Source organism: Leucoraja erinacea, chromosome 29, assembly GCF_028641065.1.
Source record: "Leucoraja erinacea ecotype New England chromosome 29, Leri_hhj_1, whole genome shotgun sequence".
Taxonomy (NCBI): Eukaryota; Metazoa; Chordata; class Chondrichthyes; order Rajiformes; family Rajidae; genus Leucoraja; species Leucoraja erinaceus.
In genome coordinates, this window is record NC_073405.1 from 12,731,712 (window position 1) to 12,738,086 (window position 6,375).

Below are 6,375 nucleotides of genomic sequence, written 5' to 3' on the forward strand. Positions count from 1 at the left end.
AACTGCCCAAAAGTAAAATTGAAAATTTGGTAAAACTAATCCTCCATTCATCTTAGATTTACACAGGTGTTTTTTACTTATTCTATGGTTCTTGTAGTCCCAAATAAAACTTGTAACAATAGAGTCAAGTGTTTAAAAACATTTTTTTTGGAAGATAGATCAGGATTGATTGAAATAAGTACAGTAATTAGGGAAGGGAAATCATTTTTATGGCATTCATTCTACCAAACATTGAAATGGGGAGTGTTTTCCAATATTGAATATACTTATGTAGTTTATAGAGAAGGGAAGGAAAGTTTGATTTAAATAAAGACGCGTATTTCTTAGTCACATAAATTCCAAGGTATTTAAACTTTTCGTAAACTATTTTAAAAGGAAGTTGTTGCAATATATATGGGTTTGGTTCCGTTACTGGCATAATTTCACTTTTATTCCAATTAATTCTATATCCCGAGAATGAACCAAATTGCGTTATAAGATTTAATAAATTCGGAATACTAGTTTCTGAATTTGTGATGTATAATAATACATTATCTGCATATAAAGACATTTTATTAACTGTATCTTTAGTATTGTCCCATACATTTCTGGATGAGCTCTGATACTTTCTGCAAGTTGTTCAATAGCTAAAGCAAATAGTAACGGAGATAGTGGGCATCCTTGTCTACAACCTCTAGATAGATTGAATTTAGGTGATAACATTTGATTTGTCAATATTCTAGCTGATGGATTGCTATATAGGAGTTTAACCCATGTACAAAACTTCTCACCCAATTGAAATGTTTCCATCACAGAGATGATAGGGCCATTCTACCTGATCAAATGCTTTTTCAGCATCAAATGAGATGACTGCTAAATCTGCATTAGCTATTCTATTTGAGTATATTATATTAAACAATTGTCTTAAATTATAGAATGAATAGCGTTTTGGGATAAAACCTGTTTGATTGGGGCGTATTAATTTATGAATTACTAAGCCTAGTCTGTGGGCTAAGATTTTTGTAAAAATCTTCTGATCGGTATTTAAAAGAGCTATTGCTCTATATGAGATCTTCAAGATCTTTATCAATTTTTGGTATGTGTTATTGTTGATTCATTTAAAGTGTCTGGCAATACCTGTTGTGTGAAAGCATAATTATATAATGTCTGTAGGCGTGGGAAGTAAATCATTACATTTTTTATAAAATTCAGAATATAGACCATCGGAGCCCGCGACCTTTCCATTTTTCAAGGATCTAATGGACTTCAATATCTTTCATTGAAATTTCAGCACCTTATAATTCTCTCTCTCTCAGATCTGATCCTGAAAGATTACATTTCTTTAAGAATGTTTCCATTCTCATAGTACGATCTGTTATTTTGGCTGAGTAAAGAGTCTGATAATATTTCACAAATCTGTCATTGATGTCCTTGGGCAATGATATTATTTCTCCCGTTTCTGATCTAATTTTATGAATTGGTTTTTTTTCTGATCTAACTTGCGAAGTTGACGAGCGAGCAATTTTTGTGATTTATCACCAAATTCAAATTGTAATTGTTTAGTTTGTTGATAAAGTTTTATAATTTGGTCTGAATATATGTGATTTAATTTATATTTAAGTGCAGCACTTTTGTTGTGTTTTATCATAGAGGGAGCTGTCGCATTTTCAATATCTAATTGCTTTATTAGCATTTCTAGTTCATATTGTTTAGCTCGGCTCTTTTTATCATGAAAGGCTTGGGAGGAGATAAGCGCTCCTCGTACAAAGGCTTTGAAAGTTTCCCACAGAAGGGAGAGAGGGGTTCCTGGGAAATCGTTCGTCTGAAAGAACATATTAATCTGTGTTGTGAGGTATTCGCAGCACGCTTTATCATTTAGAATTTGAGGATTGAGTCTCCAGTGTATCTGCTTCTTATCTATACCTTTTAATATAACCATGAATGTTAAAGGTGCATGATCCGAAATTATAATATTATGATATTTTGAATTGTATGTATATGGGATAAGTTTGGAGTCCACTAAAAAATAGTCGATTCTTGAATAAGTTTTATGTACTGGTGAGTAAAATGAATATTCTCGTCCAGTGGGGTTTTCTATTCTCCAGACATCTTTAATATTGGTAGTATTAATATATGAATTTAATAATTCACTTGCCTTGAATTTTATTTTCCTTTGCCTTGATGATTTATCTACAGTAAATAAGGGTCTAATGTGCAATTTAAGTCTCCACCAATTATCAGATTGTATTGTGTAAGTTCCAGAATAGTATTAAGTGTTTTCTTAAAAAACAGTGGGTTATTAAAATTTGGACCATAAACGTTAAGGAAGATTACTTTTTCTGAATATAATTCACCCACCAATATAATATATCTACCATCAATATCCGCAATAGTTGACACACGTTTAAAAGGTATACCCTTACGGATTAAAATTGCAACCCGTCTAGACTTATGGGCAAATGAGGAATGATACGTTTTAGCAATCTATTTTGCTTTCAATCTATGTTGTGCTTCATATTTAAGATGAGTTTCTTGAAGGAATATTATATCAGCTTTGAGTGATTTTAAGTGTGCTAATACTTTACCTCATTGATACCCTTAACATTCCAACTACAAAATGTAAATCCTTCACCCCTGATTTTCATATTAACAGCTTGCATCTTATGGATAGGGTGGCCTATAAAGAAGCAACTGGTTCAACACCTTGAATCTGGTATTCCACCCGAACACAGGATCAAAGAATTTTAAATTTGATAGATCTTCATCTCGAACATATCTCCTTGAAAAAATCTTATAAGTAAATTTAACATTTATATAATTAAAGCTAAGATAGGTAGATAGAAAGTTAGTAGGGTGCCAAAAAGATAGAAAAATTACAACTACAATAAGTGTAGTTAGTGATAGCCACACCAGCGTAGCCTTGTTAAAAAATAATAATACTAGTTCCATGTTTTAAAAGACAAACAAAATCTCAGTAATAACAATTTGTAAAAGTGAGGGGGAAAAAAAGAGAGAAATAGGTCTGAGGGATTTTTAATCCAGTGATGGGGAAATATTTATTAGTCAAAGAATATTTTTTTATTAATTATTTTTTAATAGAATAAAATGAAATACCTGCATTAGGTATTGATTACATTTCTTATTTGTAACTAACTCTAAAAATATTGTATTCATAATAATTAGTAATTAATATTACTAATTATTACTAACTATTAATAATAATTAATAATAGTTAGTAATAATTAGTAATATTTACTACTAAATAATAATAGTAGTTGTAAATTAATAACAAGATAACTACTCAACTATCATTTAAGTATAACAACTTAAAGTTCCATTTGTTCTCCACCAAGTGTTGACCCCGTGGAGATGATGTTCATCACCGATGATTTCTCAATGTCCTGGGCGAACTCAAATGCTTTCTTGTGATCGGTAAAGAAGTGTTCCTTATGCTTGTAGGTAACTCGGAGTTTTGCAGGATACAACAGTCCAAATCTTAGGTCTGAAATCTTTCTAAGAATTCCTCTTGTCTCGTTGAAAAGCGCTCTTCTCTTGACAACCTCTGCGGGATAGTCTCTGAAAATACGGATATTGTCGCCTTCAAATGATAGGTTACTGTTGCCGGCAATTTTCGACATTATGTCTTCCAAAACGTGGTCCTAATGCACCTTCAATATCAGATGTCTTGGGGAGGCATTAGTGTTCTGACGTGGTCTCATGTGCACGATCCAGCAGAGGCTTTTTATCTAAATTTAAAACCTTTTGTAGAATATCGGCAGCAAATTCACAAGGGTTTTTATTTCCCTCTCTGCCCTCTTTGATTCCCACGATTCTTAAGTTCTGACGTTTTGAACGTCCCTCCAAATCAATACATTTTCCAGAGATTTTATTCAGTAATTCTGATAAACGCTTGGTATCAGTTAAGACCTTTTTCGTAGTGTCAGCACTTGTCTGAGCAATTGACTCTAATTCAGTTATAGCTGTAGTATGCTGATTTACTATACTGATAACTGGATCCAACTTAGAATTAAGCTTGGATTCCAATTTATTAAATTTAGCGTTTACCTCTTCCATATGTCGGTTTATTTTTTCACTTATTTTGTCCTTCCAGGTAGACAATTCTTCCAGAATTTTAGTATGGACAGTCCAAAATGAATCTGATATTTCTTGTTTAAAAATGTTCAATTCTTCCCTTATGACAGATATTTCTTATGAAATAATGTTATGGAACTCCTCCATTCCGTTTTTTTTAGGTCTTACCTTCTGACCTTGTTTAGAAATTTCTTCTTAGGACGACGCTGAAATTGAGGTTGAGGCTTCACTCGGGCCTACTTATTCCTCCAGTCGTTTAACCCAGGTTTTCCTTATCTGTACTTTCGGGGGAGTTCTTTGAGTCGACATTAAACAACCATCGTCGCGGTCTGATGACGTCACTCACCCCTCGACACAAGCTGCCGATAAGTTTTTCAGCGGGCACGTTCCGTTTTTTCTCCCTTTTTTTGGCTTTTCCATGGAGCTAGCTGGCACGTGGCTTACTCCAGCATAGCGCCACCGGAAGTCGCTATTTACGTTTTTAATCTCCATGTAACCATATAACCATATAACAATTACAGCACGGAAAACAGGCCATCTCGGCCCTTCAAGTCCGTGCCGAACACTTATTTCCCCCTAGTCCCATCTACCTGCACTCAGACCATAACCCTCCATTCCTTTCCCGTCCATATACCTATCCAATTTATTTTTAAATGATAAAATCAAACCTGCCTCCACCACTTCCACTGGAAGCTCATTCCACACAGCTACCACTCTCTGAGTAAAGAAGTTATGTCTCATGTTACCCCTAAACTTCTGTCCCTTAATTCTCAAGTCATGTCCTCTTGTTTGAATCGTCCCGAGTCTCAATGGGATAAGCATGGCAACATCTCACAGCATGAATTTGACAAAGGTCTTCGACCAGGTTATTGTCATTGTCAAACTGCAAAAATTCTTGATAATCTTTGTATGTAATTGTGTTCACTGTTTTACAACTATTGTATATTAAAAAAAAACGTTCTTACTATAAAATAAGTATTGATCATAAAGATCAACAAAAAGGCACCTGTATTATAATAAGACAAGTGTTGTGCCCCGATCCCTGATGAATCCTCTAATAGCACTGACCTTGCTACCCACATTTCCCAAGAAATCGAGAAAATCCATAAGGTTGGCATGAAAAATGTAAAGATTTAAAAGTTACAAAATGGATTCAGCTGTTGAATTAGAAGTCATAAAGAAAGGCTTTCACCTTTCTCCTATTACATTAGCAAGGCTAACAAAGTGTTTTCACCATTCTTCCATAAAACTAGTGAGACAACACCACAACTTCATGAATGTTTCCCTTTATGATATAAATATCAGGAGAATGTTCAGACACTTGGCGTACTCTTTACTCTATAAGATTATAATGTATGTCAATAAGGTAAAAAAAAAACCAAATGCTTGATCTGCAGAAAAATAGCCTCTTCGGCATGACCATATATGGGCTAACCTAATCTTAACAGACAAGAGGCTGTACAATGCTCTGTAAGATAAAGTATTGCTGAATCACTGATTATTAGGGTATAAATATATCTGATTAAACATTACCTCTTTGCGTGGGGATAGAGTGAACCTATAGTCTGTATATTACATACTGCCACATCCACCTGGCGAAATAAAGATTTTACTACTTGATTACTAATTTTATTGCGTTTTGTCTGAAGTGAAATGAACCTTAACAACCTCTAAAAACTACTTTGACGTACAGCAGTCAATAATATTGTGCGGATTGTTATATGTCCAGCAACATTTTTTTGCCTACAGAAAAAGCATTACAAGACTTTTTAATCTTCGGAATCTAGTGTTCCGATGCAAACGACGCAAGCATTATTTTAACAGACTTTGTTGAATTGCAATGGCAGCAAAACAAAAACATAGATCTGAAGGTTCAGAAATTGTGGACAGTTTCACATGGATATGAAAAGAATGGAAGGAAATGGATCACGTGCAGAGCGAGGAGATTAACCTGGCATCATGTTCGGTAGGGACTTTGTGGACTTCTATGTTTCTAGGTTCAATCAGTCTAGTGCAGTGTCATTCGTACTTCATGCAAACCTGCTGAGCACGTTACTGGATGAAGGCTCCACCCTAACCTATGAGGTCCTGTACCAAAACAAGGCACACCCAGAACAATGTTGTTAAAAAAAGATGCATATGACATTTGGAGACATTCAAAAGCATTCATCCTCATGCAATTAAAATAATTGAAGAAAAACAAACTTAAATAAAACAAACAACGTTCCACAAAGGGTCTTGCGCACAGAAAATAAGAAGACTGAAAGTAGGCATAAGTATTACTGGTCATGGAGAAGTACTCTT